Source organism: Panthera onca, chromosome D3 (assembly GCF_046562875.1).
Source record: "Panthera onca isolate mPanOnc1 chromosome D3, mPanOnc1 haplotype 2, whole genome shotgun sequence".
NCBI classification, from domain to species: Eukaryota; Metazoa; Chordata; class Mammalia; order Carnivora; family Felidae; genus Panthera; species Panthera onca.
This window is the reverse complement of record NC_138350.1, coordinates 64,790,769-64,816,483: the sequence shown is the minus strand read 5'-3', so window position 1 is coordinate 64,816,483 and position 25,715 is coordinate 64,790,769. Positions and strand designations below refer to the sequence as shown.

The window sequence follows — 25,715 nt, the reverse complement described above, 5'->3', positions numbered from 1 at the left end:
GGTCAAAGTCACCTCAAGGAGACCCACACTTACTTCTTCACTTTATATAACAATCTCCTACCCTGGTCCCTGGTGTACCTGATTTTCCCCTCTCCCTTTTTTTTTTTTTTTTTTTTTTAAGTGATTTTATACATCCCCTTTTTACCTATTATATACTTTAACCACTGTACTTGATGTCTGTCTCTGTCTGGTAGAATGTACACTTCATAATAGTGAGAACTTTTTGTCTCTTTTGATAAGTGTTGTATCCCTAGTGCCTAAAACCATGGGCAGCACAAATTAGGTATTCAATAATATTAGTTGACCTGACATGAATTTTAAGAACATTGAAAACCATGCAACTCACTGATATATGCTTATGAATTGCCCTTATCTATACTACTTCCCCAAATAATGGGGTTACCCTCTCAGATCAATCCCTGAAGTACTTTTTACTAAATTATTTATTTAAAAATGTTGAAGTTACAATTGTGTTTGTCTTAATATGACAGGATTTCTCTCATTCATGGGTAGGTTTTCTATCTCTGACAGTGTTCTGTCAAGCCAAGTGCTTTTGACAAGGGTCCAGATGAAATGAAAGAGGAGTTAGACACAGAGCAAATGGGTATCTGGGTATTAAAGGGTGTGTTTTAGGGGCGCCTGGGTGGCGCAGTCGGTTAAGCCTCCGACTTCAGCCAGGTCACGATCTCGCGGTCCGTGAGTTCGAGCCCCGCGTCGGGCTCTGGGCTGATGGCTCAGAGCCTGGAGCCTGTTTCCGATTCTGTGTCTCCCTCTCTCTCTGCCCCTCCCCCTTTCATGCTCTGTCTCTCTCTGTCCCAAAAATAAATAAAAAACATTGAAAAAAAAAAAAAAGGGTGTGTTTTAGAACCATATAGATTCAGCTTTCAAAAGGATCTTAGAGGATTTCCTGTCCAACTTTCTAGCCTCTTGGAGAAGTTCTCAGCAATGAGGATTCATAACTGTGTAAGATGGCCTATTCAATTGTCGGGCCATTCTAAGAATTAGAAAATTCTTTCTTACATTTAATGAAAATTTGCATCACCATATATTCGACTAATTTGTCTTGGTTTGGCTTAATGGACCTAGTCAGGAAAGGTCTAATTCTTATTCCACATGAAATGCTTTCACAAACTTGAAGAGAATCATCCTGGTCTCACTCCAACTTCCAATATAGTCTCGATAATTCCAGCATTTAGTTGCTCATAGCCCATGTGTTATATGCCCCCCAATAAATCTTTTTCAATGGATAGATAAACCACTGCTGGCTGAATGAATATACGGATGCATATAAGAAGAGGGTTCACTCACTGATTAATGAATGCCTTGACTGTAGACCCCTCACCACCTCTGGCATCATTTTCTACATGCTCTGTTCTTCACTGGTGTAGTCTTAAAGTAAATTTTCTACAACATAACCATCCAGGAGAGATATGAACTATACAGAAAACAAGACAAGTAAGAGTTAAATGTGACTTTCTGTTTTTCAAAAGCCCAAAACCATACTGTAAGGCAAAAGACAAAAAGAACTACACACAAATACTGTGTTATAGTTAGTAAATTTGCTTCTCAAAAGGGGATGGGTTCATAATTCTGAAACTATTTCATGTGTATTCTAGTTTAGAACAAATAAGTAAATATATTGTAGATAATGAGAGTCAGGTTAGAAAAATCTAAAAATCTGTTACAAAATCTGTTCTTTTTCACTACTGGAAAATAAAATTACACATGAGAAAAGAGAAAAGGGTATAATAAACCTTGTGGTGTTGGATTAAAATGAAAAATATGAGTATGAACTCAAGGCTTTTTAATATATGTACATAAGTACCTAAATAAATATAGATGCATGTGAGTGCATAAGTTAATATTCATTCACTTATTTGCAAGCTCCGTCTGCTATGAGGAATTAGGAGCAATGACACTACAATAGCAATGAGCACACCTGGTGCTCAGATCATGATTTCTAAATGCCATCCTCCAACAGATAGAGCCAGGGCTCCTTGAAGATACCTTTTTGATTCCAAAGCTACTCAGAGAAAACACAAGATGATCCTGGGGCATATTGTGGTGCCAAAAAGTTATGAAGTGCTCTAAAAAGAATGCAGATATGTCAAAATGGCATAGGGACCAACATAAAAGAGCTCTTAATGACCAAATCTAGAACAATAGGATAAAACAAATATGTATAAGTCCATACTTATATACATCAACATCTGAATAAATAAATGTGGGAAAAGTAATAGCTTTTCCTTCTAGAATAATTTTACTTAAAAATGTAGAAAAATAGGGAAATGGAAAATCATCATTAAGACACTACATTAGAATTGTTACTGGCAAGATCCCCAACATAAAATTAGTGGGGGAAAGTTTGAAGAGAGACAGCATATTTATATAACCTCATCTCCCTAAGATATATTAATTTCAGAGGGAAAAATAGAACTTCACACAGTTGAACAACTTATCAAACACCAACTTAACTAAGTGATAAAGGTTAATATCACCAGCAAATAGACATCATCATTTGACACCTGACTGATACACTGAGTACACATCACTTCCTAGGTAGACTTCTTACCAAAATACATAACCACAATCTAGTAATGAGAAAACATAAGACAACCCCAGATAGAAGGATGGTCTACAAAATTAATGACCGCTACTCTTCAAAAGTTTGAAGGCCATGAAAGATAAAGAAAGACTGAGGAACTGTCATGATTAGAGGAGACTCAGGAGGGATGAGGGCTAAATGTATGACATGATACTGGATCATCATGTATGATACTGGATCAGATCCTGGAACAAAAAAAGCACAGTAGTGGAAAACGAGTGAAATCCAAATACAGTCTACAGTTAGTTAATCGTACTGTAGTAACTTAGTTTTTATATTTGTGCTATGGTTATGCAAGATATTAATATTTGGGGAAGCTGGATTGGGCGCCTGGGTAGCTCAGTTAGTTGAGTGTCTGACCCTTGGTTTGTGCTCAGGTCATGATCCCAGGGTCATGGGATTGAGCCCCATATTGGGCCCTGTGCTGGGTGTGGAGCCTACTTGAGATTCTGTCTCTCTCCCTCTGCCCCTCTTCCCCGCTCATGCACGCTCTCTCTCTCTCTTTCAAATTATATATATATGCACACACACAAATACACACGTATATATTTGGGGAAACTGGTAAAGCATTTATAGGCATTCTTTGTACTAGTTTTGCAACTTTTCTGTTAAGTCTAAAATTATTTCAAAACAGAAATTTTAAAATAAACACACATGTTTTAAGGGTTGATCACTCATTCTGGCTAATGCTGACACTGCCTTTGTTCCATCCTCTCCTTGATGTTCATCACATAGCAATGTGCTCAATTAATGTTGTGAAAGGAAAAAAAAGTGTCAGCAAGGTGGTACGTACTCAGGACTGGGTGGGGTGCAGAGATGGAAAAGTGGGACGGCTCCCCCCAGAGTCAGAAGCTCTGACTTGCAGCAAGGACCTTAATTCTAGCTCTGGCTCATCAGATTGTTGTTTTTGATGATGTGACCTTGAGAAAGTTATTCAATCATTTCTGTCCAGAAATGATTAACAGTGACCTTGCCTCCCTCACTCTCAGGGTCACTGTTGGGCTCAAAGGCCACAGTGAGAGTCTGGACCAATGCAATGACAGAGGCATGACCTCACTTAGAGTTCCCCTGCATTTATCGCATGTCTAATTCATTTACTTTTCATTGTACATAGTGGTATTTTACAAGGGGTGGCATGTGTAGTGGTTAAGTATCCAGGCTCTGGGTTTGTACTGCCTGGTTCCCATTCTAATGTCACTGCATACTCCTGTGTTGTAATTTCCTTGGCTATAACATAAGGGTAGTGACAAAACCTACCTCGTAGGGTTGTTGTAAGGATTAAAGGACATAATATTTGTAAAGCTTTTAATCTTGCAACATGGTAAACACTATAGTGTTTGTTTTTAACATTACATTAATATTGTTTTTCCCAGTACTTCATGACACTATTCGGAATATTATTTATCTCCTCTGGGTATAGCAACTTGTGCCCTCCTAACTAAACAGTAGGTTTTTTGAGGGCAGGGATTCATGTGGCATGTGCTCAGACTTCTCCAGCATGATGCCTTGTGCACAGGAGTTGCTCAATAAATATCCAATGATTGATTGATTCATAAAGCCCTAAAGCCAATGTTCTCTTACTTCACAATTTTGCTTCGGGCCAACTTGTCATCTGTGTATATTTAAACAAACTTAGAAAATAGAAAATTCTCTAGTGCTAGAACTGGTCTTTCCTGAACTCTGTCAGAGTTTGCTGTGGGAGTCGTTAGCTTTTTGACATCTCTTCCTCCCATCCCTCTCCACCAAAAATCGCCTGTCAGCACCATGTCTGAGAAGACAAACTTAGAAATAGCACGCCCGACACTCAATCTTTGACTGTACTCTGCCCTTCTCTTTCCTCTTGTTTGGAAGAAAAAAAAAATCCTGCCATCCACTTTCCCAGATTATCTCTTTATGTTCTTTTGTCCCTGTTTCCAAGAATACATATTCAGAGTCAACTTGAGCTTCAATGGTTGGCAATTACTAAAGAAATAAAATATCACCCTCCTTGTTAAGCATTTTGGCCACATTCTTTTTGGTGCTTCCATTTTCAATATCTAAAGTGCAGTGCTCCTTCGGTGCCCTTGAAGATGTACTTGTTTCCTTACTGAATGCATTATTCCATAGAAGAAAAAAAATATCATCTTTCAATTTATGAATCACTCTTATCTTTACTCTTCACCTTTCCTTCTCTTTGTGTTTCTTCCACTTACATACTTCTAAATTATTTCTGACCAAACATGAGGCAGCCAAGTTGGGATCCTGGGTCTGTTGCTATCATTATGATCATTCCTATGGTGCCATTTGTATGAAATAAAGTCCAATAGATTTGGGCGTACTGCAGACTCCTTTCATTTTTGCAAACAGTAATGATTTTGCTCAAGAATTATCCAAATGCTGCCCCCCCTCCCCACCCTGGCTGCCATCTCTCTCCAATATATTATTTCCTCCCATTTTGCCTCTAGGGCTCAGTAGTGGAAATGTTTCATGAGTCTCAGAAGTTTTATTATTCTCCTGACCCTAAATAAGTGTCCCAGAATGAAAGGGGTACTTCCCCACCCTGTGGGAAAGGGAGAGGAGATGATAAAACATTAGCACTGAAGTCCTCTAAATCTCTTCTCCTTTCTTTCCTTGCCTAACTCTGGTGGGCCAAAACCACAGGCTTCTATTCTAAGAAGAGAAAGTGTGGGAGATAGAAAGCAATGTAGCCTGAGATGAACTGACCTGTGAGTGTGCTAGTGTGCACATGCTTGGGCATACTGCAAAGAGAATGGCTACTCCAAAATAAGACACTCCACTTATTTGTGGTGATATGGCAGCTGAGAGAGGCACAAGGTCTGGGTTTGAACAACCTGCACTGTGTCTCAGTTCTGCCACCTTCAAACTTTGCTCCATGACTTTGGTCAAATTATATATGTGATCATCTTTGGGAAGGGGAGAGACAATCCAAATCTTCCTCACTGGGCTGTCATGGGAATCAAGGCATTCTGCACTTGTTGAAATATTCACAAATAGCAAAATACCATGTGGATGCTTTTATTCAAAAATAGATTTTGCAGCAATGAATAAGAGTATGGTTATTAATATGGCCATTCAAATCAACTGATCAGTATGATTTGCACTTACTATGTGGAAAAAAGCATTAGACAAGGTTCTTGGCCATAGAAGCTTAAAGTCCAGTTGAGAAGACAAAACTTACACAGCTTATCAAGAGTTACACAGCTGAATCCATGAGAAAGCAGAGAAAATCTGGGGTTAAATTCTGTGCTGTGGAATACTCTGCAATGGTGTTAGGATTTTGGAGGTTTAAATACCTCGTTAGGAAATAACATTGAACATACACTCCTCCTTCTAAGTCCGGGTAATTCTTTAACTAGAAAGCAATAAGGAGTGATATGTGAGATGCAGGAACCTCCTAGGCATCCAAGTTCCTACCTTGGAGGGTCTCATACTCTCGGCCACTGTGTTCTACCATTGTCAACCTCTTGTCACAGGAAAGAGTAGTGGGAGCATAATGTAAGAAGAAGAGGGGCACCTGGGTGGCTCAGTCAGTTAAACTTCTGACTTTGGCTCAGGTCATGATCTCACGGTTCATGGGTTTGAGCCCCACATCAGTCTCTGTGCTGACAGCTCAGAGCCTGGAGCCTGCTTTGGATTCTGTGTCTCCCTCTCTCTCTGCCCCTCTCCCCTCCCCCACTCCTGCTCTCTCTCTCTCTCTCTCTCTCTCTCTCTCTCTCTCCTTCTCTCTCTCTCTCTCTCTCTCTCTCTCAAAAATAAAGAAACCTAAAAAAATTTTTTTAAAAAAGAATGAAGAGTGCAAGTAGGGTTAATCAGCCTTGTTCAAATCATACCTCCCAAATGTAATGGCTGGGAACCTTAGATAAGTTACTTATGCTCTTCAGGTCTTGGGTACCATAACTGTACCTGTCATAGAATGATGGGGATGATGGGTGAATACATGTTAATACTAAGAACAGTGCTTGGCACATAGTATGTGCTCAGTAAAAGCTAGTTGTAGTTGTAGCAACTGTCACTGCTATTATTACTATTATCGTTAACAGTAGTATTTCCCAAAGTGTATTCAGAAGACACTAGTACTGCAAGTATTTCCTCATACAGGGGAGGGGGTTCTGTGGCTGAAATATATGGTAATTTCTGAATTTTACATATAAAAATGTGCATGAGCATTGCAACATATGAGAAACCCTTAAAAATAAAGATACTTACACAGACCAACTAGATTGTTTATCATACCCATGTGGCCCTTGGTTCCTATATAAGACAGTGACTTTAGACTTCCTCTATAAAGCACACATCAAGGAACTTACTCTAAGAGAGTAAAAAAAGGTGAGATATCTCCAATTTATAAGTACTCTGAATTTAATCAAGGACTGTACAGCAACAATAAAATCAATTGGAAATATTAACTGTATTGTGAGTGCTTTGTTAAAAAATTTCAAATGATTTGCATATTTTAATGTAATTATTAGTTCTTTATTGATTGATTAAAAACAAGTAAAATACTGACTTTTCTCTCTGGCCATCAGCTCACCTGCAATTTTAGAGAGTTTAAAATTGTGTCATTCTCCATCTCACTAATGAAAAAAGGGCCACAAAGGAATGTGAGGAGGAATACATGTATCTCATCCGCTGGCAAACACAAAAGTTAGGGAGCTTAACTCAACCTGAAACACAGGAGAAACCGTTAAAGGAAGACATTTAAAAAGATTTTATCTGATTTATCTAAAACTCTTCAGCTTCCATTTTCCCTGGAACAATTAACTTCCTAAGTTGAAATGCAATTTTATGAGACAATTTTAGGGTCAATGTGTCTGTATGCAGTGATCACCTTATTGTCTACCTTCTACCTCTTTGAAAATGTGCTATCACTGCCAGTCTTTGCAGAGACCCACCCTGACCACATGCTAACTTTTCAGAAGACGTGCCTTTGGGAAAACATTGGGGGAAGTGTGAGGAAAGAAGGCAAGAGTAACAGGATCTAATAAAATTTAATTTCTTAAAAAAATTTTTTAATGTTTATTTTCTTTTTGAGAGACAGACAGAGACAGAGAGAGACAATGCAAGCAAGGGAGGGGCAGAGAGAGAGGAGACATAGAATCTGAAGTAGGCTCCAGGCTCTGAGCTGTCAGCACAGAGCCCCATGCGGGGCTCGAACCCACAAACCGCAAGATCATGACCTGAGCCAAAATCGGATGCTTAACTGACTGAGCCACCCAGGCACCCTTAAAATTTAATTTCTGATATTTTCTCTAGGTGTGTATACATGATATTTGGGAGGCCTTCCATTCAAGGCCTTTCCAGTGCCGACATTTCAAATCCCTATCTCATGCTATACCTGTGTTTTAACTCTTTCCTCTTACTTTACTTAGATAGTTAAGAAAAGTAACTTTGAAAAATAAAGGCTACTAACCGTTAGGTTCTTATTTTAGTCATCAGCTGGTGATGGAAAGCTTCCTGCTGAATTTGAACTTTCCGATCTATGTTTTAATGATAGTTCCACAATTGGTAACTTGGCCTTTCTTAAAATAAAATTATTGCACCAGAAGAGCAATAAGAAGCACAATCAGTTAAGCTGCCTTCACTCAATGGAGTTCATCAGTTTCTTGCAGGACAGGCTAAGAGGAAGTGAGAAAATGAACTTGTAAGATAAACAGAAAAGGAGAGGCAGGATGCTGAAAGCCATTTTTGACCCTAGCAGGATATACCTCTGGGAGCTCTCTAGGCAGTTGGAAGATCATGAAGAGATGCCAAGTTCAAATGGAACTCAAAGAGTTCAAAGGGTGGTTGAAATGAAAGTGATGTATTCTGGTTTTCTTTTGCATGTGGCTTTGGACTGGCCTTATCTCTGAAACCTCATTCTTATTCAGCAGCCATTGCTTCTCTAACTATTCCTGTTGCTTTACGTTAACTCCCAGTGAATGATCAACAATCCAAATACTTTGATAACAACTTGTTCCTCTTGTCCTCCACTATCTGAAATTTAGGGAATTTTAGATAGATGGTACCACCAGTCTCTTCACCAGGGAAAATCAAGGGTCCTGGGGGACGGTGGTGGGCACATGTTCAGCCTCCTCCAGCAGTGACTGCAACTCAGGATACAACCATCTCCCAGCTCCTCGATGCATAAGGCCAGGTGTCAGGAGTCAAAAATAGAACGAATACTCAAGTCTAAGGCTGGAGTCAATTCAAAGGGCTTAGTCTTGTAAGATCTATCAAAGGCAGGCATCTGGGCCTTCCTACTCTCCCTGTGTCTGCAGGCATCTGAGATGTGAAGGGCAGAGGAGCTGCCCATGAGACTGTGCCAGGGACACCACTGACTGGGGTTTGGGGCTGGTGGCATATGGGTTTTCTTTTTAAATATATACATTTTTTCATCTTGGTTAAAACCACAAGTATTTGAAATACTCCCAAAGGAATGAAATCTCAGACCTGTGGAATGTCAGTCGTGGAAATTAAATGGCCACCACGTGACCTAGCAAATGCCACTGTGGAAAATAAACATATGATGCTGAGCAGACCCGCTGTTTACTCTAACATTTTGAGATGACAGGCAATCACTTTCCAAAACCACGGCCAGAGGTAGAGCTCTCAGAAGGCTTAAATCAAGAGTCTTTTAAAGCAAATTGACTATTCGGCTGTGATTCTTCAGCAAATTAAGGATCTGCTCTTGAATGCTGGACAATGAAAGCCTGGACAAAGCTACTAAACACGCACAAGCACACTCTTCCTTTTTGGCCACAAAAAAAACCATGCTGTTAAGTACAGTCTTGCTCAATCCTGCTTGCAGCTGTGCAAAACCAAGATCTCTTTATTTTAAAGGAGCAAGGCCTGTAGCTTAACTCCGTTGTGATGCTAGAGGGAATGTGAGGCAGGGCTGGGAAGAGGAAACATCAGGGTGATTGAGGGTGCCAGAGGAGAGAGGGAAAGGATTGGGTAACGGAAAGGGAGAGCCATAAAGGATGCAGAGGGAAAGAAAAAGGGTGGCACAGTGTGAGGCGCGCGATAAAGATGGAAAGAGGAAGAGAGGGAATGGGAAAAAGAGAGGAGGAAAAGAAGTGAAAAATGGGAGTATGGGGAGAGAATCAGCAAAATGGCTAAAAGAGGGCAATGGAGGGAAGCAGGGTGTCCCTTTTTCAGGCACTTGCACGGAAGCCCCCTTGTCCCTTCAGATAGCATTACTAATGCGGCCGACTTGGCCAGCATGGCACCACACAGCTGGAATCAATCGGAGTGAATGTGGGCGGCTGCCCAGGCCGGCTCTGGGGAAGCAGTGGGAAGCCCTGCCCTCTGGTTTGGCAAGGTCTGGCTCAAGCCTGCCAGAATCATCAGCCTCTTTGGGACAGCAAGAACTTGGCCTACCCCAGCCTTCAGCAGCCCTGAAATCCAGGCCCATGTGGACCGCTCAGGCTCCGCCCACATTTTCACCTGAATTGCTGGAATGTTCAAATGGAATAATTTCTCTCCTCAAAGGCAGAGATAAAGCAGTTTAGATTCTTCCCAGAGAAAAAGCAAAATCCCATCAACTGCCTTTAGGCCTTCAAAGCACTGGAATTGAGGTCCAGTGTTTCCTAGTATATGGAAACAAAATCTTGGCCAAATTGCACAGTTGGATGGTGAGTATTTATACCTCTCTCTCTCCTCCTCCCTTCAAGGCCCCTTTCCAAATTTTAAGCATCTCAGCTCATTTGATTAAAGTCTGTGTGTGGTCTACAATGTGCTTGGTCACTGTCCTGTGCAGGAAATGCTGAGTGACTGACATTCCCAGGGCTTGTCTTCAGGTTGCTTGCAAGCTCTTCCACATTCCTGTATCTCTCCAAGCCAAAGTCTTAGGATGTTGACAAAAGCAAGGACATGACAATGTTCCCAGCTAACAGCACCAGGGTTCTAAATGAGACAACCTGGGTTACAGTGTCAGGAAACACACTGCCTGGCTGTGTGACCTTGGGCCAAGGACTCCCCACCTGTGACATGAAGCTGTGGGACTGGGTGACCTGTAGGGTTCCTTCTTGTGTTTCATATCTGTGATTCTCCTACAAAACCTCCTCACTTCCCCCTACTGCCGATTTCCACCAATTTCCAACACAGAATCAAATAGGATGTGAACTGCTCATATTTCTTTTTAGGCATGGAATAGAATTTCCTCACCCATTCAGGCACATGCGAACTTTAATAAACAACAACAACAACAACAACAAAACTATTCACTATGAAAATTTAATTTGGGAAATAGAAATTAAACCAAATATTTCTTAAATCACTTTAATGAGTTTACAAAATTGAAGTAAATCTATTTATTCTCTAAAGATAAGATCTGGAGCTAGAGGTTCAGTTGCATCTTTCAAATGGCTTGGGGTGGGGGTGAGGGAGAGGGAAAGTATATTCATATCTGAAAATGATTAAATGAAAATTTAATTCTTAATTATCCTCCTAACAGCTGCTGATGGAAAATGATGTGTGCACACCAAATTTTAAAGTGCCTGGGTTCTGTGCTTTCAAATTAAGATTTTTTTTTTATGCAGTCATTTGACTTTTAAAGTTATAATGAATGTCTGTGTTCAAAGCATCCAACATATTTCAAATAGCAAGTACTGTAAGTATTGTATAAAAGTACAGTGCTCGTTTTCCCAAATCTATGGATCTCTTTGAACTTGCTTTGATATGTTTCTTGGTCTGTTTTCTGTCTTCTCTCCATTGTGTTTCTTATCATTATACTTGCTCTTTCCTACCTCTCAATACTGGGCCATTGGGATGCTCGCTTATCAGACTGTGTTAGAACAAAGGTTCTCACAGTGTGGCCTTCCAGCCATCAGCAGGAGCATCAACCGGGAACTCATTATCATCACAAATTATTGGGCCCCACTCTGACCTGTGGAGTCAGAAATTGGGTAGGTTCCCCCAAGTCCCACAGGAGATTCTGATGTTCAATATGAGAAGTTGGGTTAAAGGAAGGAATTAGAAACTGAAGCAGAAGGTTATAGGGTGGCAGAACTGAACCTTTTTAATTCCGTCAGTCATGGATTTGCTCCTTGACCACCCCAACTCTCATCTTTTTTGAATGCCTCTCCTTATTTTAGCCTATCGGTAGAAATGGAGGAAACATATAGCCAATTATACTTCCTAATTCCTTTTGCTCTCTTTCCATTGAGTTCTCTTGTCTGTAAAAATAATTCAGTGTCAAATTGCTTTGAGTATGTTGGCACCTAGGTAAAACATAAAGTGACAATAACTAGCTTTGATTTTAATGTTTCTCAAATTGGGTTTATAGAAAGCCTGAACATTGTCAAGTTTGAACAACACTGATGTAGAACATCAGGAGTCACAAATACCACTCTATAGACTGTTCCTGATCTGTGATTGAGTTCTTGTCAGAATGAAGCAAGGTGTTCAGGTGAAGATGTTCAAGTTATTTTGCATTTGTTTGCTTGTTTTTTTAATAAGGCCAGATATTCAATTTAAATGAATATGACTTTTTTGGGTGTAAGATTTTGTCCTTCAATTTTTTTTTTCCTGTTAATACGTTCTTTATTTTTTTTAAACCTCTATATTTGGCAAAGCAAAATCAGAAACCCTAAAAGACACCCCTGTTAAAAAATTATTGGTAGTAAGCTGCAAAAAGTCTAGGAAACAAAGCCATAAGTCATTTCTAAGGTCCTTGTATGCTTTCAAATTTCTGTGGTCCCAAATTTCTCCTCATCTCTCTACTATCCCAATCTTAGGTGATTTCAAATCTTCAGATTTCTCTTATAACACAATCAATTCTCATTTTTTTTCACGAATAAAATAAAAATCTATGATTCTGATATAGAGTTAAAAAGATAGAGTCTGTCCATGGCTAAAATTAGCAACTCAGGCAACAACAGATGTTGGCAAGGATGGGGAGAAAGAGGATATCTTCTGCACTGCTGTTGGGAATGCAAACTGGTGCAGTCACTCTGGAAAACAGTATGGAGGTTCCTCAAAAAATTACAGGTAGAACTACCCTATGACCGAGCAACTGCACTATTAGGTATTTATCCAAAGGATACAGGTGTGCTGTTTCAAAGGGGCACATGCACTCCAGTGTTTATAGCAGCATTATCAACAATAGCCAAGTATGGAAAAAGCTCAAAAGTCCATCAAGAGGTAAATGGATAAAGAAGATGTTGTGTACACATACAATACAGTATTAATGAAAAAGAATGAAACCTTGCCATTTGCAACAACGTGGATGGGAATAGAGTATATTATGCTAAGCAAAATTAGTGAAAGACAAATATCATAGGACTTCACTCATATGTGGAATTTAAGATACAAAACAGATGAACATAATGGAAGGGAAGATAAAAAGAGGGAGGGGGACAAAACATAAGAGACTCTTAAATATAGAGAACAAACTGAGGGTTGCTGGAGGGGTTGTGGGTGGGGGGATGGGCTAAATGGGCAAGGGGAATTAAGGAAGCCACTTGCTGGGATAAGCTCTGGGTGTTATATGTAGGGGATGAATCACTGGATTCTACTCCTGAAATCATTATTGCACTATATGCTAAATAACTTAGATGTAAGTTAAAAAAAAGAAAAAAGAAAAAAAGAAAGATAGAGTCTGTTCAATCCAGAGTTTGGTGTGAGGCTCAAGGCACCCCTGGTATAATTCCCATTACTGATAGCAATGGGGACCAAGGTCTTTCTATTGTGGAAATAGCTTTTATCAATAACAGGGCCTTCTGAAGAAGGCTGATGTATCAAACAAAGCAAAGAGCTCAAGAGATACATGTTTCCTCCATCAAAATTTTAATGTTTTATTCTGTTAATAATGCTTCTCTGTTTCTTTAAGCTCCAGACCAGGAGAGATGCTGCCATTACAGGTAGGTAGAGGTTGCATTTGCACAGATCCTCTATTACCTACCTATTAGAGGTTGTGTTTTCCCAAATTTATATTTTAAAACCTTAATCTCCCAGTATCTTAGAATGTGACTGTATTTGGAGACAATTTTCTTGTGGTAGGCTTTGTTATGGTAGCCTTAGGAAACTAATATACTACCTATCCTGTGAATCATAATGCATTTTCTTTTCTTTTTTTTTAATTTTTTTAATGTTTATTTATTTTTTGAGAGACAGAGACAGAGCATGAGCGGAGGAGGGGACAAAGAGAGAGAGAGAGTCACAGATTCCGAAGCAGGCTCCAGCCTCCGAGCTGTCAGCATAGAGTCTGACACAGGCCTCGAACTCATGAACTGTGAGATCATGACCTGAGCTGAGGTCGTAAGCTTAACCGACTGAGCCACCCAGGCACCCCCCAGAATGCATTTTCAAGGGAAGAATTTTCTTCTGACAGGGAAGATAGTTTGAGTTCTTTGACTACAGTGCAAAAATCGCGAAGCAAGATTCTTCTTTGTCTATAAATGAATTATGAAGTTTTCTCAGCCTTACTTCACAGTGTATGATCTTATAATCTTTTATATTCTGAATCACAAACACTCTTTCCTAGAATGATGGAGTTGAAGAGATTTCAGAGATCATCTGCTCTACCTACCCTTCCCACCCTCTGTTTATAGAAAAAAAAAAACATGAAGTACTAAAAGTTTAAGCAATTGAGTTGGGTCATTGGCTAGTTATTGGCAGAGACAAACCTTGGTCCAAAGTCTTGATCCCAATCCTAATTACCTTCACCAGATAAGTCTGTTTTTGATTCTTTTTCTGCACACATTTGCTGAATTACTATGTGCAAGGTACTGTGATACAGGCTTTAGGTTAAGGACAGTGTCTCTCAACCAGAAGTACACAACAGAAGCACATGGTGAGATTTTTCAAAATTTGGATGCCAGGCACCAACTTCAGACCTACTAAATCCAAATGTGCTGGAGTGTTTAACAAGTGGAGTGTCAAAATAATATGGTACATGTATGGCTACCTTTTCAAGAAAGTGCAGAACCATGAATATACTATTTGCCACTCCTTCCAAGCAGCATATGAAGGTTCCAGGTCCTCCATGTCCTCACCAACATTTGAGATGGTCAGTCTTTGTAATGTCAGCTCTTTGTACTATTATAGCATAATGTTTTTAATGTCTGCTTTTTATTTCATAATATAATCAACTCCTTTTCTATTGATGGATATTTATGTGATTCCAATCATTTGTTGTGACAACAATATTGCCCAGTACAGTGCATCCATTTTATATACTGACCCACTACACAGCCAATTTCAGGAACCATCATTCCCAATGTAGTTTATGTAAAAATACCCTAGACCTGTCCATTTTAACTGCCCAAGTTTTTAATAAGTAGGAAAAAAGTCCTAAAAGGCATAGTCACACTGTGCCAAAGAGAGGCACATTTAATTGTTTGCACCTGTGTATGAGTTTTTATCAGAAAGATGATAGCAGGAGCCAAGGGAGTGGGTAAGATCAACCAGAGAAAACCTGAAAATTTGAAGGATGAGAAGAGAGGATGTAGAAAGACAGAACATGAAACACCAACATTTAACATACAGAGAGAGAAAAAGGGAAAAGGTGAATGACATTAGAGGCAAGACAAGTATATGTTCAGAGTGATTAAGTGACTTACCCAGTGCTGCCCAGCTGGAGGCCAGCAAAGCACAGACAATACCTGACAAGGTTCTATCAGTGCAATTTACCTTCTGGCCAAGTACATTTTGCAACTTGAATTCCCTCTTTCCACCACTTTGTTCCTCTCTTCCTCCTTTTCCCCTCCCCCCATATTTTTATGCATATTAATTTGTTCACCTTTTCCCATAACTACTCCCTTCCCACCTGATTTATCTTTCTGAAAGAAAACCAAGAAAGCTTCATTTCTCCAGATCCAGCTCTAAGAGGCACATGCCATGCAACCTTGTGAGTCAGCTGCCTTTCTGGTAGGTTATTGGTGATGAGATGTGTTTTGAGGACCAGGTGGCAATACAGGTGTCTTAGATACAGAAATGCTCATAGCCAGGGTGGGAGAAGATGCAGAGAAGGTGCCTCAACATCACTGAAACCCCAAACAATTGGCTCCACAGTGCCCTGAATTGACCAAACTTGACAATGTTTTGCGGAAGATGGTGAGGAGAGTGACAATGACATCCATTTTGAAAAAGAAGCCTTGTTTTTGCAGGGTCACTCACTCATAATGATCTCCTATGAATGCCTAGTGCTCTACAAATATTTGTACCTTACAGAACTATTCATATAAATTTTCCATAATGTAAGCAAAGCACCTAAAGAGAGTTTGGCATGGAGCCAGTGATCTCTATAAGGTAGCCAGTATGATCACTGTTTAATACCAGGATATGATCTGATTTTAGTAATGACTGGCTTCAGATTAGCACCCCCGTGGGAGAACAATGCCCACCTGCAATATAAAAGATCACGTATCTCTGGAGGGATATGGAAAGAACAGGAAGTTTTCTTTAATTACTCTGACTTCATTGTATGAAAGCACATACAGCCTCTGTCTGCATGAACATTTGGTTTGACAACATCAGACAAGAAAAGCTTATTCTTTAACACCATCTCATCCATGACCTGACCTGAAGGATCCAGAATTGGAGAGCTCTGTTACGCACCTGTCTGTGTTTCATAGAAGAGAGGTGATTGCGGCACCAAGACGCAGAAGCTAGCTCACAGGTGCATAAATGGGGAGGGTACGTATGTGTGGGAAGAGAGAGCCAGAGAGAGGGATAGAGGCACAAGGAAAGAGAACTGTGAGAACATCAGCTACAGGAGAGATGACCATCTGTTTCTCTTAATCTCCTAAGGCTTCCCTCTCTCTGTAGCCTTCCACTAACCCTTTCAGAAGAGCTGTGAATATTATTTCTCATGGGGCCTACACATTTTCCCAGCTAGCTTGCCTCAGGCATCTCATCTTCAAAGTTTCCAGTAATGTTCACAACTGGCTTTCAGTTCAGGGAAACAGACCTATAAAGATAACACTTTTTTCTCCCAACGATGTCTCAGACCCAGAAAAGCAACTATCTAGAAGATTCAGTTGTAGGACAAGTTTCTGTGATAAGTTCAGGAGGAGTCAGCCCTTTTGATCTTCTGGACCACTTCGCAATCCCAGACCAGCACTGTGCAGTGGGTCTCCAATGGACAGCCTTGATTTAACCCTATTTACCACTGATTACCTTTGGAGATCAGGGAGATGGAAAGTACATTTAGAAAACAGGGAGAAGGGGCAATGAGTACAGCAAGAGGATGAAGAAGGAAAACTAAAGGTGAGAGATGAAAAGAATAATGGAACAATTGGGGTAAAGGAAGGAAAGAAAAGAGAAATGGAAGAGTAGAAAAGAAAGAAAAAGAATAAAGAGGGGAAATATGTTATACGTGATAATAAAACACTTTAAAGTGGTCATGGAATAAAAGCAAGATTAAAAATCAAATGAGGACTTATTAAAATATACCCTCAAATGTGTGCATGCATGTGTGAGTGTCTGTCAATGGAATCCTTGATCTAAAACCCAAAGATCAAACTACAGCTAATGCCCTGAGCAGAAAAACATTAATATAGATGCTCATTAGGACCTATTTAAATGCCTCTTGATTTTAGCCTCTTGTTTCTTTAAAATGACCACACCTCAGTTGAGTTATCAAGACATGCTGGTAAATCATATTGTTTGAATTTCCACAGGTGGGTTTATGCTATTTCTTCTATTTCAATTCCAGGATCTGGCCTTAGTGAGGATCCTTCTTATCTTCTGGTGGTTATTAGGCCTGTTTGGATATTTAGTCAATGTCTTTGATTCATGCAATGAATTTGACATTTTCTTTTCTTTTAAAAGATTTTTTAAATGTTTATTTATTTTTCAGAGAGACAGAGACAGAACATGAGCAGGGGAAGGACAGAGAGAGAGAGGGAGACACAGCAGGCTCCTAAGCAGGCTCCAGGCTCCAAGCTATCAGCACAGAGCCCGATGCAGGGCTCAAACTCATGAGACATGAGATCATAGCCTGAGCCAAAGTCAGACGCTTAACTGACTGAGCCACCCAGATGCCCTGAATTTGACATTTTCTACACTAGAAATGAAAGTCATTTTTGCCAAGTGTTGCAGGTGGAAGGAAGGAGAGAGACCATTCACTGGACCTATAAGGAGATAAAGACCAGAGGGGCAGGTAGTTTTCAGGAGGCCAAACACTATAGTTCTGCCTCTAGTGACACTCAGGCAAGTCACTCAACCTCTTTGAGCTCTTATATCTGCTCTCAAACAAGCATTATAATATTTGCTTCAAGAATTTTTGAGACTGTTAAAAGAAAGAATGCTTGAAACATAAATAACACAAACCAAAGTAAGTGCTCAATAAATGTTAAGCACATGTGCACACACAAAGACCCAGTTAACAACACCTTAGTGTCCTCATCAAGGCATCACAGGGATGTAGCTAAGTCCAAATATAAGATAATAGAAAAAGAGTAAATGGGTGAGCAAATTAATTAAAGTTACTTCCCCTCCTTAGTTTAAAAAGAAACGTAAAAACATTTTTATAGGGGCACCTGGCTGGTTCTGTTGGCAGAACATTTAACTCTTGACCTCAGGGTCGTGAGTCCAAACCCCATGCTGGGCATGGAACCTACTTAAAAAAATTATGAAAGTCCTTTAAGAAGGAAACAATTGTGGGGGCACCTGGGGGGCTCAGCAGATTAAGCTTCCAACTTCAGCTCAGGCCAGGATCTCGAGGCTTGTGAGTTTGAGCCCCACGTCAGGCTCTGTGCTGACAGCTCGGAGCCTGCTTCACATTCTGTGTCTCCCCCTCTCTCTCTCTGCCCCTCCCCTCTCACTCTCTCTCTCTCTCAAAAATAAATAAAACATTAATTTTTTTTAAAAAAATAAGGAAACAATTATGTCAAAAATGCGCTTATGTAAAAATCCTTCTCTGTTGATACTGAAGGAAACACACTTATAAATGGCTAACAGTTGCTCCCAAATGAATGTCGCTTATATACATGTATAGACCCATGCATGTATACAGTCTGATGACTATCTGGAGGAAACTCCCCAAAGAAATCTGGATCCCTTCTTCTATTTCCTTGAAAAGACACTAAAGGGAATTTAAAAGAGAAAAATTATGGAAAGTGGACAGCAATGAAAATATCATTTCACTCAGGTTCATAAATCATTTAAAAAATTCTTCTTTCGTTTCCCACCACCCAGCAGATTTATTGAAAATTTATCACCAGTCCTTTCAGGGAAACTTCCTCTTGTTCAGAAGAGAGAGGATTTTGACCTAAATTGCCTAAGAGCTAAGCCAGAATACCATTGTAGTTCTGCGGCTCCATTTCAAAACTAGCCTGTATTTTACAGAATTTCAAACATCCAAGTCACTTCCAGTCACAGGAGCTAAAATTGGGCAGGGTGGAACTGTGGCTGTCAGAACTGATAAACATTTCCTGAATGCCAATTGGTTGGAGAACCATGTCTCTGAATGCCATTAAGAGAGTCTGAAGTCTACCTCAACACGTAACCTGAAGTTGCAATTGCTTGTCAGGAAATTGAGACTTTGTTTGAACAAGCTCAACCAATATTTTATTCCCTCATTCTGTGGTGCAGGGGTCTTGTGAGTGCTGAGATCTCTGGAGGGAACAGGCCAAGTCTTCCTGTTCTGCACTAGGATGAGAATAATAAAGTTCAAATACCTTGATCCCAGGGATCAGGATCTTTCTATATGGACCAGTACCTTCCATGGGCCTCGGAAGAGCTTAAGGAGAAGAAATAAAAATCAAATCAAAGCATCCAATAAGTGCTATGGTAGGACAAAATAGGTTTGACAAAGTCTAAGACCTTTTTCTGGTTGGAAATTTTGTTCTCTAAGGCAAAGTTTTCCTTGGCAAAACTGGAAGAGGGTGTTTCTTTTTTCTTGCCTCCCTCCCTCCTTCCTTTCCTATGCAGTGACCACTGCCAGCTAATTATTTACTGCGCAAATTCAGAGCAGGCTGCTACCCTCTTTTCAAGGTAGTATTTAATACACATTTCTTCCCCTCCCCCAAGACTCTTATTGATACAGAAGGAAGTCTTTTGTTCACATAACAAATCCAACTTAAACTTGTTGAACCACAAAGGAAACTTACGAGATCACCTGGCTGCTGGAAAGGTGTGGGTGTGGTGTCCTGGGTCTCAGCAACACTTGCAGTTAGGGACTATAATTCGACCAACCTTATTTTTCTCCCTTTCATCTATGCTTCTGACTGAGTCACTTCCATTCTCTCCCACCACAGGTTGGCTTCTTTTATAACAGGGCCCATGGTTGCCTACAAGTTTAGTGCTGCATTTCAGATTACCAGAGAGCTTCTCCTCTTTTGGAACCCAAATTTTAAAATGCTAAGAAAGAGCTTTGACTGAGCTAATGTAAATAAGGTGCCCATGACCAGAATAATCATCAAAGACAGCAGAGTAAGGTTCTATAATTGGCCCCACCTGTTCAGGGGGCAGATCTGTTCGAAAATGGCAGCTCCCATTTGAACTCCTCTAGAAAGAAGGGAGGAGGAGTATATCTGGAAGAAGGAAGGAGGGTGGGAAGGAGTAGACAAAGTGATGTATGTTTCTCAGACAAATCTACAAATATTCCTATGTAAATCTGTTGCTTATATTTAAGTCTTGATACAGATAAGTAGCTGAGGCCAGGATCTAGGAGTTCAGACCACACATTTCCAGGCCTCCATAATCCATCAAGGAGGCCATATGCTATTACTGTCCTTATCATGATGTCTTCAGTATCGCTCACTTGGTTTTAGTAGTTTTGTCTTTTTACACAATGGATGTGTTTTTAGAAAGTGACTGTATAAATCAATTTTTTCTAAAGAAAATCAAATTTTAAATGAACTGGTAAAATTTATTATTTAAATAACTTTTTTTTTTAAAGTGGTAATTCAGGGCACCTGGGTGGCTCCGTTGGTTAAACGTCTGACTCTTGGTTTCAGCTCAGGTCATGATCTCATAGTCTGTGAGTTTGAGCCCCACATCAGACTCTGCACTGACAGCTACGGAGCCTGCTTGGGATTCTCTGTCTCCCTCTCTCTCTGCCCCTCTCCCCTCAAAAATAGATAAATGAACATTAAAAAAAAATAAAAGTGGTAATTCATTTAAAGTGATAACCTTTTTTAAAGAGTGATGCATATATAGTCAATTACTTTACAAAAAAGAAACCAAGAATATACAATGGGGGAAAACACTCTCTTCAATAAATGATGTTGGGTAAACTAAACAGCCACACACAATAGAATGAAACTAGAATGCTATCTTACACCATACACAAAAATCAACTCAAATGGATTAAAACTTGAACATAACACTTGAACCCATAAAACTCCTAGAAGAAAACATGGGGGTAAAGTTCCTTTATATCAGTCCTGGTGATAGGTTTGTTTAGATTTGACCCCAAAAGCAAAGGCAACAAAAACAAAAATAAACAAGTAGTACCACATCAAATTAAAAAGTTTCTGCACAGCAAAGAAAACCATTAACAAAATGAAAAGGCAACCTACTGAATGGGAGAAAATATTTGGAAATTATATCTCTAGTAATATCTAAAATATATAAAGAACTCCTACAACTCAATAGCAAAACCAAAAATAACCCAATGAAAAATGAAAATGAGAATTTTCCGGGGTGCCTGGGTGGCTCAATCAGTTGAGCATCTGACTACTGAGTTTGGCTCAGGTCACAATCTCAGGGTCCTGGGATTGAACCCTGCATGGGGCTCCATGATGAGCATGGAGACTGCTTGGGATTCTCTCTCTCTCTCTCTCTCTCTCTCTCTCTCTCTCTCTCTCTCCCCTCTCTTACCCTGCTCTTACATGCTTTCCCTCTCCCTCTCTAAAATAATAAAAAAAAAAAAATAGACATTTTTCCAAAGAAGACATACAGATGGCCAAAAGTTACATGGAAAGATGCTCAACAAAATTAATCAAATGAAACCACATGCAAATGAAACCACAATGAGATCACCTCAAAACTGTTAGGACAGCTATTATCAAAAAGACAAGAAATAGCAAACATTAGTAAAGATGTGGAGAAAGGGAACCTTTGTGCACTATTTGTGGGAACATACATTGGTGCAACCACTATGGAAAGTGGTGCAGCCACTATGTTTGGAGGTTCCTCAAAAAAATTATAAACAGAACTACCATATGATACAGAAATCCCACTTCTAGTTATTTATCCAAAGAAATGAAAGTTATAACTCAAAAATATTATCTGCACCCCCATGTTCATGGAAGCATTATTTACAATAGCTAAGACATAGAAACAAACTAAGTGTCCATTGGTGGATGAATGGGAAAAAATGTGATATATATATATATATATATATATATATATATATATATATGTGATATAATAACAATGGAATATTATTTAGCCATAAAAAGAAGGAAATTTTGCCATCTGTAACAACATGGATAGACTTTGAGGGCACTAAGGTCAACAAACAAAAAAAGACAAAGATTATATGATCTCACTTAGTGTGAAATCTAAAAAAAACAAACAAAACACCCCAAAACTAGCTCATAGATACAGAGAATAGTAGCTGAGAGTACTGGTTCTGAGTCATAAAGACCTGGTTTTAAATCGAAGCTGGGTGAACATGAGCAAGTCACTTAACCTCTACACGCATGCTTCCTCGTCTGTAAAATGGCCGTGAAAACAGCTAAGAAAATTATTGTTAAGATTAATTAGGGTAATGTTTAGAAGTACTTAGCACACCTGCAAACTCTCACTCACAGTAAGCAATAATAAATTTGACTCTTAGTCATTATTTTTCATTCCTCCATTCAGCCATCCTTCACTGAGCACCCACTAAATGTGCCCGGCCCCATGCTAGGCCAGGAATCTAGCACAGGATAATTACTACAACTGAATATTAAATTTAGCTTTTAGCTTCCTGGCTGCCAAGGCCCAAGGGGCCATATTAATTATTGCTAAGGTTTTTTTTTTTCCGAGCTCAAGTTTATTCAGTTCTGTGATACTTCTACAAGAAGGTTGATACAAAAAGGTTTAAGCTCTGAAGGAATGGCCATCTAATTACGGACTTTCAGATACCAAGACAACCATATGAGAATGACATCTCAGCACTCAATAGGCTTAACCTTGTGGTAGCACAAATCAACCCATATTGACAATACCCCACACATCCCTCCACTTCCAATATAAACTAAAAAATATAAACTAAACATGGAGGTGACCGTTGCAACATCTCACTCTCTGAAAATAGGATTGGTCCTCCTAGCTGATGAGAAAAATATGCAAGTTTAGTCTAATAGAGATGTGACCCTGGCTATAAATTATTCTTTTATAATTTTAAATACAGTGCTTAAGAAATGAACTTGCATGGCCAAGATGCACGTATGCATTCATTTAGTCTGATCTTGAGTAATTCACATTAATAAGAAAGACACAGGGCCCCATCTTGCCATATGCTAGCAGTCACTTTACTGGACTCGAGATAGAATCAAAGTAATTGCTCCATAAAGTAAAGCAGTTAGTAATAACCTAAACTCCAAAAGCCCTTTAATTTTCTGATTCATATCTTTAATCAATTTGCAACATGGAGCAATTGAGTTTTCCCTCTAGTTTTCCCAATTGTTTGCTCAAAAGGGCTGCTCTGCTGCCTTTGACTGACGTGACATTATTGCATTTATATTGACTTTTACGGCAGTTTTTACAACATTCGAGGTGCATAAGTTACATGAAAATGTAGCACGGGAACATTTCAGGATGAAAGTAAGCCATAAAGAGAGTGCCCGGCTATAATGTCTGCAATTTACAGTGTGAGGACTTTACAAATGGAGGAGAGCAAACCAGGCCTGGGCTTGGCGTCATCTGCTTCCAAACCCCTCAGGAAATGGTCCAAGCTGCCTCCCTCCAGACCTGGACCTGAAGAAGCCAAAATTGTGATGGCTGCTTCAGGCTTTACTGTGCCGTGAGGTGCTCTGACATACTTTCTCAGACACGTAGGACCATTTTCTAGTTTCAAAGCCGGAGCAAGGGAAAGTATGGGGAGAGGTTGCTAATGAGGCATGTTTGCTCTGAAAATCAAATAAGTGAACTGAGGCCTACAGTAAACCAGGGGATGGTTTGAAGATGACACTACTACTGGTTGGTTATCACCTGTTCTCAGCTGGCACCTCCATCTCTGCCATTCACTTTTTACCAGGGACCTGGCAGGGAGGTGGAAACAAAGGGAAGGTCATTTTCCATCTATAGATCCTCATGTCCACTTCTTCTCTAATTGAGATGACCCCTTTTAACTCAGGCCCTCAGCATCTCCTACCTAATTGGCTCCAAATCTCCAGCCCCTTGCCTCTCCTGTCCTCCCTTGTCTTTTCTGAAAACATGTCAAGTGGCTTCCCCCTCCTTCAGAGTAAGTCCTCAATCCTTTCTTCAGCATCCTGGGAAAACCACACTGCAGCATTTTACCTTTCAAGGTGACTGCCTCCATTCAAACCACACCAGGCAGTAACTGGTCTGTGCACCAGCACTTCACTTTGAGTGTTCCCAGCACTCCTTCCCCTGCACTCCATCATTTCTCTACCTACTAAAACATTTGGAGAGGTCAAGAGCTATACCCTAGAGCTTAATTCCCTGGTTTGAATCTCAGTTGTACCACTTACTCCCTCTGGGACCCTAGGAAAATTACTTAGCTCCTGTGCCTCAATTTCCTCATCTACAAAATGGGTATAATAGCAATACCTACATCACTGGATTGTTATGAGGATTAATTTATTCTATATATGTAAATGGCACTTGGCAGACTAAGGGCTATATAAGTGTAAGCAGCTATTTGAATGTTGCATTATTCCATATTTCTTCTTTTAGAATACCCTTTCTACTTTCTCTGCTAATCAAAATCCAATCCTTCCAGAATTAGCATGCTTCCTCCTCAGTCAAGTCATACTAGATTTTCCTGTCAGAATGAGGAGGCACCCTTCTGTGCCTTTGTCACCCCCCCTGCATATGTTTTTTACTTAGAATTTTTACTAAGATCACATGTGTTTCTGCCCAGAAGATCATGATTTTCATAAGTAACAGGAGTCACTGCATAAAAGGATGACAGCAGGTGACTGAGCCAACTGTCAGCCTTGCTTGCCTTCCTCACCCCATGGGTTTGCCACCTTTGGGGTCCTGTTGTGGGATGCAAACACACATAGTGCAAAGTTAATTTCTGGTATATTACCTGTGATTTGGTCTTCGCTTTGAAAAAGTTCAAAGTTCCAAGGAAAATTTAAATCAGAGAAGCTATATCAGTCCTCTTACACCTACAGACCTCCTGGACAGACCTTCTGGTAAAGCAAGATTGGAATAGAGGCCTAGAAAGGCGGGTCCAACACTTTCCTACCTAGGGAGGATCTGGGGCCGGCTGGTGGTTAGCTCCAGAGGTACATAGAGCTGACTGTACCACCGGGAACCAAAGAAGCAATTCATTAGCAGCTACCACTGTAGAGATGAAAGAATAAAGTCCTTGGTCAATGTTCCTATTGGGAAACTTTCTTTCAACATGTGGCCTTTTTATCTTAGACACACCTTTTCAAAAAAAACACTCCTCATGAACTAGGAGTGTCTTCATTTTAGTCTTTCTGATCATGTAGTTAATGCTTCTATGCTCTTGTGGGTTGTAAGGCCCTTGAGGTGGGGGACTATGCCTTTTAGGTATCTACTTTTGAACATTTTTATTTTTAAAATACTAAAACACAAACAAAAAAGTCACTGCGAATCTGACTTCAGAAAATTATATGAAATACAAACCAAGAATGTGACCCTTTCCACCCCACCCCCCATATTGCTATTAGTTTCATATAAAATCTTCCTGTTTCTCTAGTTGCCTCTCTCTTTTTCTCCACTCTCTCTTACTTAAGTCCCATCTGACTATCTATCTTTCTATCTCTATCTACTTGCCTACATGCATAATTTATGCCTATAATCCCATAAACATACACACATAGTTAGCATAAAATTTTGGCCTGCAGAATTTTTTCCCCATTTAATGCTCTATCGTGAACATCTTTTCCCAAGTCATCTGAATCTGCCTCATTTTTACCGATGCTTACACTCTTAGAAATGGAGTATTAAGTCAAGAAGAATGGGCATTTTGGGGTAGTAAGCCCTCAAATTCTGCAACAGTACAGTGCCATCTTAACTTTCTGACATG

At 39.8% G+C, this 25,715-nt stretch overlaps 1 protein-coding gene across 6 annotated transcripts in view; it reads right to left on the bottom strand.

The window, feature by feature from the left end:
* Window positions 1-25,715, bottom strand: part of SLC14A2 (solute carrier family 14 member 2) — a 425,016-nt gene that overhangs the window by 387,802 nt on the left and 11,499 nt on the right. The window contains exons 2-6 of one of the 6 annotated variants that reach the window (XM_060613727.3): window positions 19,988-20,064; window positions 19,210-19,271; window positions 8,016-8,220; window positions 7,137-7,269; window positions 1,309-1,435 (exon numbers count right to left, since the gene is read on the bottom strand). The gene's annotated coding sequence lies outside the window, so the exon portion shown is untranslated. The remainder of the gene's footprint in view (window positions 1-1,308; window positions 1,436-7,136; window positions 7,270-8,015; window positions 8,221-19,209; window positions 19,272-19,987; window positions 20,065-25,715) is intronic. The other 5 variants (XM_078435288.2, XM_060613732.3, XM_060613731.3 and 2 more) reach the window with 5 other exon arrangements.